The sequence below is a fragment of the Populus nigra genome, chromosome 1 (genome assembly GCF_951802175.1).
Source record: "Populus nigra chromosome 1, ddPopNigr1.1, whole genome shotgun sequence".
NCBI lineage: Eukaryota > Viridiplantae > Streptophyta > Magnoliopsida > Malpighiales > Salicaceae > Populus > Populus nigra.
Window position 1 is genome coordinate 46,094,574 of NC_084852.1, and position 11,502 is coordinate 46,106,075.

Sequence of the window (11,502 nt, forward strand, 5' to 3'; positions counted from 1 at the left end):
GTCTCCTTGACCTGAAATGTTTCCTTCCTTTGATATCAATACAGAGACCAGACAATGGTATCGTCTCGTGTTTACCACGTTTTGCGTAGACCAATAAACTACGTACCGTGACGCCTGCTCTTTTTGAATAAACTTTGAAAATGGCTAACTTGTAAACATGACTTAATAGAAATATAAGCCTTAATATTATAGTAAAAATGATGTTTTTATTTTATATTTGTTTAGTATTGTGGTAGCGATTGTTTTTAAAAATACTTTTTACTTATAAATATATTTAAATAATTTTTTATTTTTTAAAATTTAATATGATACTGCTCTTTTTTGATATTAACATATTAAAATAATCAGAAAAACATAAAATAAATTAATTCTTAACAAAAATAATATTAAAAAATTTTAAAAACACGCGGTCATCAACATTCTCAAACACTTTTTAATCTAGCCGCAAGCATATCTAACCCTTCACTTTCTTTGATGTGTTTGTTTTTGTGATTGAAGTTGAGGTTTGTATATAGAACTCACCGAAAACACTAGGAAAAACAAGAAAAACATATTCATAAATATGTTCGTGAAACATGATGTAAAGGAGGTAAGCAGTAATAGCATGGAAAAGAGCCAATTGACTATTGAGCTCCGACCATATAATATTCTACAATTTAGATGGGCTCTTTGAATTTTCTTATTTCTTTTCCCTTAACAACCAGCTAGAAAATGCATAAATAGATGCCTTGATATGCAAATGAAAGACTATATAGATGCCTAGCTTTCTAGTTTCAGCATCAATTTCGAGGGGTCGACGAAGCCAAGCTGAATAGAGTAAGGATTCATAAACGGTAACTTGAGGAGAGTGAATGTCATTTTGCTCACAGTAAAAAAGTTTCTTGCTTCTCTGGGTACCCAGAAATTTTGATGTCTCCCTTGATATATCCACCAGTTTTCCTTCCAGATCAAAGTCATTTTTCCTGCACCACTAACACCCATCAAAGCTGTAAGGACACAGGGCCTGAAAGCACCACTCACACCCTTCAAAAGCACCAATCTATCTTCAACAACTCCTTGAACTTTCATTCATGAAAATTTCAACATGATATAAAAAGTTGTCTTGTTTGTGAATCGCATCACATCAAAGCAAAATTCCATCTTCTCTTGATACCTGTGGCATGTCAATACTGTAAGTAACTTCATCAATATTGATGGTGATGGAATGTGGTGCAAATGGAAGAACCATTCCTTTCTTCATGCTGCCACTGGCCTCGCCAAATTAAGGACTATGAACCACTTCTTCTAACCTTTCCAACTCCACTCTCTGCTTGTAAATTCATATTATAGGTAATTAAAACCTCATACATAATCATTGAAAAAGAAAAAGAAAAGGAATTAAAAAGATTAACACACTTTCAACTGAATTGTTAACCTGTTTTTGTTATGCAGCTACTTCCACGATTCGAAAACTGAATGGCTCTTGTTTTCCCGCCAGATCTCTCACTTTTGGATTATTCAGATATTAACAGCTTGAGGCTTCTCAATTGCTGTCCGGAATGATTTGCAACATATTAACATAAGCTCTGGTCACTTTCAAAAGCATGAAATTGAGAGCTGGCGTGTAGCCGCCAATGAATTGAAACACGTACATGGTGATTACCCCGATTCCTATCCAATACCAATATGCTTTTTTGTAAAGAACTTATTGCATTCCTGGTGATTCTTTGGAGTTTGAGGTTTCAGGAATCTGTGATTTGAAAAGTAACTTTACTTTTTGTAAAGAACTTATTGCATTCCTGGTGATTCTTTGGAGTTTGAGGTTTCAGGAATCTGTGATTTGAAGAGTAACTTTAGAAATGGTTAAATTTAGAAATGACTTGTTCAAGAATTTTTACATGATTCCAACTATCTCCAAGGAACTCGTTGACTACTACGGCATTTTGTTCATACATCAATGGCGAGATCCAATATGCCCATATCCACCATTTCTTAATCTCATTTGAGGCTGTAAAATAAAAACATTGTTCCTTTGAAGCTTGATTGCAAAATGTGAATCACTAGAATTACAATAATATACTCTTCATACCTCTGGAAATGATGAATCCACCCAACACAAAACGTGCAAAAAGTGCAAATGTCCCCAAGGTGTTAGCAATAATTATGTTTCTTTCAGCTGCGGCAGTAAATCGAAGTAGTGCAGATTCCATCTGGTTAATTAGTATAAGCAGAAGGTATTTCTTAAAGAGCCTGCAGGAAGTAGATTGGCTTGTTATACCAGTTAGATCACAAAAAATCCCTTTCGCAAGTTTCCAATAAAGTAATTCAATATTCTTGTTTACCTTCCAACGTTTGGATCAAATCCAATTACATAATAGGTTAGGAACACCAATCCAAAAACTTCAACGAATGAGAGAGGGATTTTCAGGACGGATGGAGGAAGAGAATATGACCATGAAGGATAGAATCGGATGTCCCTTTGCTTATAAAACACCGGCAGCTTTGCAATGGTCTGAGATATCTCAGACATACCATTAAGCATGATTGGCATTGAAGAATAAAGCACCACTATAAAATCCTCCATGAATTTTGGTGCATCTTGGTGACACACTCCTAGACGCCACCCACTGAAGAGCAATCATTCCCAAGAGCCAAATTGTCACGACCCGAGTCCCGGATCCATGACCGGCACATAGACAAGGTTCCCCTCCAAGGTTCCATACCTATGCGAACCCAAACTTACACACAAACTTATCCTAACTCAATCAGAGTTCAACGCAGCATTAATAACAAAATCAACTTTATAATATAATTGAATTGTCTTAATACAAAAGTTTATAAAAGTTCAGAGTTTTGGAGCACTAACTAGACATAAAGGAAGGTACAAATTACTACCAAAAGAGCAGGTTCTGAAGGTCCAACAAAATGACCTGCTATCAAGCTATAAGCCTGAAAAGGATAAATAATAAGATGGTGAGTTCAACAACTCAGTGAGTAGATAACGTTCAATATACACACACGAGGTAATACAACAATGAGAAATATATATACAAGTATGGATTTAGGTTCTTATGGAAGTGTTCTCAAATTGGTCATAACAAGATCATATGGTAAAACTCGTCAGAAAATCAAAATGCAATGAGCATGAGGCTCCGTACTGTGGGATGATCAGTCCACACAGGTTGGTGACTCCCCCGACCAACTAGGGTTCAGATACGATGTGCACAAAGACTAACACTACCCTGTTAGCATGGGTATTCTGACTGACATACCATAGGTTCATAATCATAATCAAACAGACATATTCATATCTCAATGCTCAACTCATGACATCAATCAAATGAGGAGCTATCAATTCAGAATTCAATTCAAAATATATACTGGTTCATATCAAGAATTCAGATTCAACAATTGATCATGCTTTATCAAAACAAGGATAATAATTAACATATATATTATCAAGAAGCATGATCCAATTCATATTAGCAAATCAAATATTTATAATATTTCTCATGCATATAGAAAATTATCCACTCACCTGACTCAAAAGCAACAAAACTCAAAGCTGATATCAAAGAAAATCCTATTGACGTCCCGCCGGTAGAATATCAGGATTATCTGAATATAAAGGAGACATATTTAAGAATGACTCAAAAGAATATATATATATAACCTATTTAATACACTTATCTAAGGGTGTATTCCATAACCCTATATATTTTTGAACTAACTAGTTATCTTTCCTAAAAACCCAACATTTAACGGTTTTCCCGAAATCTAATCCATAATAAAACAATTAATAAAATTGGTAATAATTCACTAAATAACCCTCAATTATTCATCAAAATAATCTGAAAAAAGTAATATTACAGCTAGGGACTAATCTGTAATTTATCATATTCTTAAGGGTTATATTGCAACTTTTGTCAAATTGGAGGACCAAACTAAAATTTATCATAAATCCATGAATATACTGAAATTATGTCCATAATTCATCCTCATTTCTGTCCAGATCATCTCATTATACTCCAGGGACCATTCTGGAATTTTACCAAATTTTTAGGATCAAATTGTAATTTTTGTCAAATTGGAGGACCAAATTGAAAGTGTTAAATTCTCTTATCTATACAGTAATTCTGTCCATAATTCATATGTTATTCTGTTCAGAATCTCGGAATAGGCTCCAGGGACCATTCTGCAAATTTTCCAAAGTTTGGGGACTAAACTGTAATTTTCCAAAATTGAGGGACCAAATTGAATTTTCGTCATCTTCAACCTCCAACTCAGAATTCTCACAGGTTACCCACTGTTCTTGCCAAATTTCTAACTCAACATTCACCATTTACACAATTCATAACTCAAAATCATCATCTTTCAATTCAATCTCTCAAAATCAACCAAATAATCAAATACCCACAACAATTAACTCTATAACATTCAACTTAATTCATCAATTAACCCAAAACACAAATTTTCAAAACCCTAACATTTATCAAAACCAAAATTAAAAGCTCAATAATACAAATTTATACATTTAACAACTTAAATCTTACCTTTAAACTTATTTCCTCCAACTCCTTTTCTTTTTCCCTTATTTTCCCCTCTTTTCTCTTCTTCTTCTTCTTCTTCCTCCCTTCTCTCTCACGGTTTGTTCTTAAATTTCAGATCTCTTCTTTTTTTTTTTCCTTCCTTCTATTTATATTTATCAACTATTTATTCAATTACTACTATACCCCTCATTTAATTCATTCTAACCTTTAAGCCTTCAAGGGCTTTATTGTATTTTCCAACCCCTTTATACAAAACATCACACAAATCACAGCGAAAAACCCGCCAACTCGAGATCCTACCAGCAATCACATACTTGCGTGTGGGTTGGGGTGCACAGTAATTTACAGGAGGTCACTCATCTTAATATTGTTCTAACCCAAACACGTTTTTGTTAGGATTGTTGCCATTATGTGCAGCAATCATAGAGCATCTGCAGCCTATCTTCTAGAAGAGGATGACTGCCATTACCATTGTCAAAGAGGGCTGTTAGGTGCAGCCACCGTTGTTGAATGAGCTAGAGTATGTTGTAACCCTCCATGTATGTTGTAATCCTTTCTCTATATATCTCTAATAATATGGACTCTCCCATGGATGTAGGCAGTTTTGCCGAACCACGTTAAATATTGTCTCAGTGTGCTTAACCCTCCTATAAGCAACTATCAGAACACCACCGGTCCGCGCATGGGGAGCCGGAATCCCCAACAATTGGTATCAGAGCACATAGTTTAAAGGGGTGTTTGATTTTTGCTCAAAAATAAAAGTTCTCAAAATGGTGTTTTGACCATACCAATGTGTGGAGGAGGCCGAGACGAAGCCACTGGTGAAAACGGCGTCAAAAATGGACGTCGGACATGCCCGCACGCGCCGACGAGGTGGCAGTCTACAGTAAGCATGCAAAGGATGACGTCAGCATGACATAATTGTGATGTCAGCATGCACAGCAGGCATGCCAGGGATGACATCAGCATGATGTAATTGTGATGTCAGTATGCACAGTTGGCATGCCATGTTAGCGACCAGTCATCTGCCATGTCATCACAGCGGGACCCAAGCCGAGCCGAGATGAGCCGAGCCGTTTATGGAGCCGAGCCGAGCCGCGAGCAGAGGGATAAGATTCTGTGCAGCAGATTGAATCTGGGCCGTTCATCAGGCCAAAATTGTTTTGATCAAATCTTAGCCGTCTGAAATGCGATTTGGACGATTTCAGACTTGTTTCCAGCTAATTTGATCATTCTGGATGCAATGGTACGGTTCGATCATTGAGATTTGAGACCAAAAGTGGCAGTGGTGAATTAACAAAAGAGATTGCCCGATCAGGAGGCATCCGATGGTCTTCATGGTGGTCGATGGAGATGGAGAAGAAGAAATCGCATATGTTTGCCCAATTACATGTGCTAAACTGCTAAGTGGGAAGAATTTTAATTGCCTTGAGGGAAGGCAAAATTGGGATACTCTGGACACCCGGTTATGTGGACAATTTGAGGTGAAGAGTGAAAATTGATGAAGACCAATCTTGACGAATCTAAGAACTGGTAGTCTCGCCAGATGTTGAGAAATCATGTATTAAACCAGTATATTCCAGATCACTTGTAAAGGAAAGCCGCAACAAAGCTAGCAAATGGTTGTATATACGGAAAGACAGTACGATGGATAGATATGGCCTAAGAAGTTCTGTCTAGGAGATTGGGTTTTAAGCGGGACCAGTGTGACCCCTCCAATCTTTCCTGGGAACTTGCTTAGTGGAAGGATTATCCATACGGTACTATTTTCGTATATATAGCAGTTTGTAATGAAACGGTTAAAGACTAGCAAGACGACGGCACAAGGGAACAGTTGGGTTCCGTATGTTCAAGGATCTGATGAAGTGGTGATTTCTCCAATGAAGTTAGATTCGGTGACTGTGATTTCTCGAGGGAGAATTGATGAAGACCCTGATAATGGAAGAGAAATACAGCAAAGGGATAAAGATTGGCACCCTATTTTGACTTGGACAGATGTTGTGACAGGATGAGCTGTTGTCAAACATAAGCAAGGAATATGGAGAAACCTGGAGAATAGAAATTGCACGATTGCACACGGAGATTGTGCTGGAGTACCCGTAGGATCCAACAAGGTACTGTAATGAGACAACAGGTGCAAGGAGAAGAAGTGTTCCCAAATGAAGCTCAGAGCAGAGACTGTTAAAGTTTGTACAACAGAAAGTCTCTTATGCTCTTGATGAAGACAACATGCGAAGACCTTTCAATGCATGCAAGGATGGAAAGAGAGCTGTTGTAAAGGCACCTAATTGAGGGGGTGCAAACGCCTATGATAAAAGGCGACCGCTTATGATGAAAGGCGAAGACACCAAAGAGACTTGGTGTAGGTGGAGCTGTCAAGCAGAAAGGCATAGAAGCTCCAAACATAGAAATCAAGGTGGAGGATTGCGAAGAGTATACCGCAAGTTTCTCTTTCTATGTGATTAGTGGCAGCTATCTCTCCCATAGTGCACATGGTGGTAGAGAATTCTGGAGCCACTTTCAAGCATCTCAGCTGAAGGAGGATGCGACCACCTATGAAAGGTGAAGACACCTTAGATGGAAGGTGTGTCAGGGCCGTGATAGAAGCCCCAGTTCATACCGCCTCATGACAACGGGCAAAAACACCTTAGAGAAGGTGTGAGGGCCGCGATAGGAGCCCCATTTCAGACCGCCGCATGACGACGAGCGAAGACACCTGAGGAGAAGGTGTGAGGGCCATGATATGAGCCCAGTTCAAAAACGCCCCAGAGCCAATGTGATGGCTAGATATGAGTGGACAGGTGTATAGCCAATGAAGTGGCTATAATTAGTATAAAGACAAATGCAGGATTGACTTTCATGGATATTGCCCCCATGCTAAAGATCAATGAGCTAGAAGACATTTGCCTTGGACAATAAGAGTGTGACTTGTGGAGCATTAAGACGCGGCTGCTATGAAGGAGCATAGGGCATGCACAAGTTCCGGGAACGAGTTGACTCTTGTCAAGGTGGTGAGCTCGGTAATGGCATTATAATACTCAGAGTATGAAGACAAATATGGATCAACCTTTAATGGGCTGCCCCCATGGTTAAAGGTGGAGAGCTACCTGGACTCTTACGACTAAGAGCGAGAGACTCACGGAGAAGTAAGTCGTGGTTCCTAGGGTGGAACAGAGGGCAGGCGCAATTCCTGGATGCGTAGACTCTTGGAAGAGTGGTGAGCTCGTGATCATATTGAGATACTCAGATAATGACTGTCGCACTTGGAAATAGAAATTTCCGTTTGAGGGGGTGTTGTAAGCCTTGATGTAAGGCTTGATGAATCATTCCGGACCGAGCATGGTTGATAGGCTTGAAAGGGAATGTTGTGTCCCAGAGACAAGCGTTAACACTCTTCAGATGTGAAGTGGCAGACCATCTGGTTGTAGTGATCCTTTTGTGTGAGAAAAGGTGTGCTTTGGTGACTCTGGTGATTGAAAGGTTTGGCAAGTACCTGGAAACTTGGCCAAAGACGCTCTCGGAGTGGTAAGCTTGAAAGAGCTGCAGAATGCAAGCATGTGCTGAAGAAGCAAGAGAACAATTGCCCATATAAATGGCAAAGGGGGTGATTCTTAGGATTGTTGCCATTATGTGCAGCAATCATAGAGCATCTGCAGCCTATCTTCTAGAAGAGGATGGCTGCCATTACCATTGTCAAAGAGGGCTGCTAGGTGCAGCCACCGTTGTTGAATGAGCTGGAGTTTGGCAGCCACCAATGTTGACAACAAAGCAAGAAGAGCTGCCATGAAATGCCTATAAATAAAGGCATTATGTGAGAGCAAAATGAAGAGAGTGTGGTGAGTGCAGTAGAGAGATCAAGAGAGAAAGTGGGGCTGTAATGACAGCAGCCTTGCTGCCATTCCAGCAGCTGCAAGTGCAGCAAAGAGCAGCTCCTCCATGTATGTTGTAATCCTTTCTCTATATATCTCTAATAATATGGACTCTCCCGTGGATGTAGGCGGTTTTGCCGAACCACGTTAAATATTGTCTCAGTGTGCTTAACCCTCCTATGAGCAACTATCAGAACACCACCGGTCCGCGCATGGGGAGCCGGAATCCCCAACAGTTTTAACTTTGAAGTTCTGGATCCGGTGCATTAATTATATTAGATACACAAGTGCAAAAGTAATGTTATACTCTACGTAAAATTTGGAAGAAAAAGAAATCATAGTTGTCACGATCTGAATCCCAGATCCATGACCGGTAACGCAGGAGAGGTGTCGAAAGGACACCCCACTTACATTAAGACTTAGAACAGACATATCAAAAAAATAATTTATTCAAAATACGCAGCATTTCATAATCTTCAGAAATACTAAATTATTCAAAACTGATGAAACCAAAAGATAATTTAAAACTCTTCATCAGTAATTAAAACAAAAACAATAATCCATAATATTCATTATATTGTCAAAATCCAAACTTAATTAAAATAAAGTAATAGTGGAGTGTCTAAGACATTGAATCGAAACTAAAAGGAAAGTCTCGAAAATAAGCAAGGCATACCGACCCAAAACTAAAGAAGTAGGAACACTCAACAAAGTTCACCTGCTATCAGAAACTAGGAACCTGAAATAAGAATAAAGGGTGAGTTCAACCAACTCAGTGAAGGAATAATATTTAATATACATTTTAGATATTTTAGATATTAATAGTTTGCAAGATGATTTATCTTGATATACATATACATATATATACTAAACATATTATCATAATGTAGTGAAATACATGTCAGAGACCAGATGACACCCGAAGGTGACCACTGTGGGATGATCAGTTGCCACAGGTTGATGCCTCTCTCACCAGCTAGGTATACAAAATACTATGTGCACATAGGCTAACTACTCTCTGTTAGCATGGAGTTACTAACAAGTCCCATATCAAGACATAATAGATATTTACAGAATCATCAGAGAAACGTATATCATATCACATAGAATCTAATTCGACATATTGCGAGTGTAAATTCAAGAATAAATGAGTACTCGGAAAATAAGCAACATATATAAATATTCAAGAAATTAACGAGTTGTACTCATTGTATCATCAACATACATATTTACTTATCATATATGCATATTAAAGATTATCCCACTTACTCGAAAAATATAGAACTAAAAGGAATATCAGAAGAAAGATATGAAAATCCTATTGAAGATTGTTAGGAAAACCTACACTAATATATGAAATATACTCAAAAAAACTCAAACAAAAGATCCCAATGCATAAAATAAACCAGGTTTAGTCTCCTAGGTTTAGGGACTAAAACAACAATTATCCAAAACAGGGACCAAAACGTAATTTTACCAAAACTGGACCAAACTGTAAATACATAACCATACTGAAATTTCACCCATAAACCATCCTTAATTCTGTCTAGAACGAACCAGGGACCGAACTGTAATTTTTATAAAGTTTAGGGACTAAAATGTAAATTCCCAAAATTGAGGGACCAAACTGAAAATATTCCAAATCAATTATCAAACTGAGATTCATCATCCTTAACCTCATAATAACTCTGTCCAGAATCTTAAAATACAATTAGGGTTCAAATTATAATTTTCCCAAAGTTTAGGGACTAAACTGTAATTTTCACACATTGAGGGACCAAATTGAATTTTCATCATCTTCAACCTCAAACCCAGAATTTTCACAGTTACCTACTATTATCTCCTGATTTCAAACACAAATTCACCATTCAAACAAAATCATAACTCAAAATCATCATCTTTACCTACAATCTCTCAAAATCAACTAATTAACTCATTACCCACCACAATCAACCCATAACATTCAAATTAATTCATCAATTAAACCCAAAACACAATCTTCAAAACCCTAACATTTATCAAAACAGAAATTAAAAGCTCAATTAACACACATTTATACATAATCTTACCTTTAAATTTATTTTCTCCAACTCTCTTCTCCTTCCCTTATCTTTCCCCCTTTTCTTCTCTTCTCCCCTCAGTTTTTCACTTTTAAAACGCAGCTCCCTTCTTCTATATTTATCAACTCTTTATTCAAATACTACAATACTCTTTATTCATTTATACTCATTTTTAGCCTTCAAGGATTTTATTGCCTTTTACCTACTCATTTTATTTCAAAACATCACAATGATAATGCAAGAACTGTAAATAATTACTTGGCAAAGCTTGAAGATGTAGATAAATGAGTTCCTCTTCATGATCAAGTATTCTCTTGATAAGTTTGCTTTAATCAGATCTAACATTCCAACCCCATACTGTTTGGTTGCCAAAGCAGCTGGATGATTCCTAGTTTTGTCAAATGGGATGGAAAGCTCATCTGCAATCCTTCGTCCCACAATGAATGATCGAAATTCCTCAGTAAATTCGCTGACAGTGACAAATATGTAAAGGCTGATCTTTACGTGCCCAATACTGCTCTTGATCTTTCTTAGATGTCACCTGCAATGTGTTCATTCATTATTCCCAAGGCTGATCTTTACACCCATACTAATGGCGTTTCTTATCAGAAATCCTATTGTAATAATTGTGCTAAACAAAAGTACCAAGTTTATGCTTACTTCTAGCAATAAGTCAACCACTCCGTTTTTTTCAGGACACTTGAAACCCATCTGTTCAAAAAATTCAATCACATTTTCAAGAGGACCCTGGTAGCAGATCCATCTTTCCAGCTCCATACTTTTTGTCAAATGGGATTGAAAGCTCCTCTGTAGCCCTTCTTCCCAAATTGAATGATTGAAATGCGAAATAGTCCTTCATTATCGATCATGAAAATTGTTATTGACCATAGGAAAAATCCTAATTAATCCTATTAATTATTAATATTCTTTTTCTTGTTTATTTATTTCAACTCAGACAAAAGACAAGTACACTCTCATCTAACCCACTTGTGCAGCTGTACTCCAAGGTTCATCAATTCTATCTCCAATGTAAGACCGCTATAG

The 11,502-nt window shown here is 37.5% G+C and overlaps 1 long non-coding RNA gene and 1 pseudogene across 1 annotated transcript; both read right to left on the minus strand.

Moving 5' to 3' along the window:
• Positions 1 to 759: 759 nt before the first annotated feature.
• Positions 760 to 11,235, minus strand: LOC133682383 (ABC transporter G family member 40-like; annotated as a pseudogene).
• On the minus strand, positions 2,763 to 4,644 carry LOC133689588 (uncharacterized). Its single transcript, XR_009841328.1, has 3 exons — positions 4,533 to 4,644; positions 3,518 to 3,597; positions 2,763 to 2,928 (listed from the first exon to the last, which is right to left on the minus strand). It is a non-coding gene; the product is annotated as an uncharacterized LOC133689588 (long non-coding RNA).
• Positions 11,236 to 11,502: the final 267 nt, after the last annotated feature.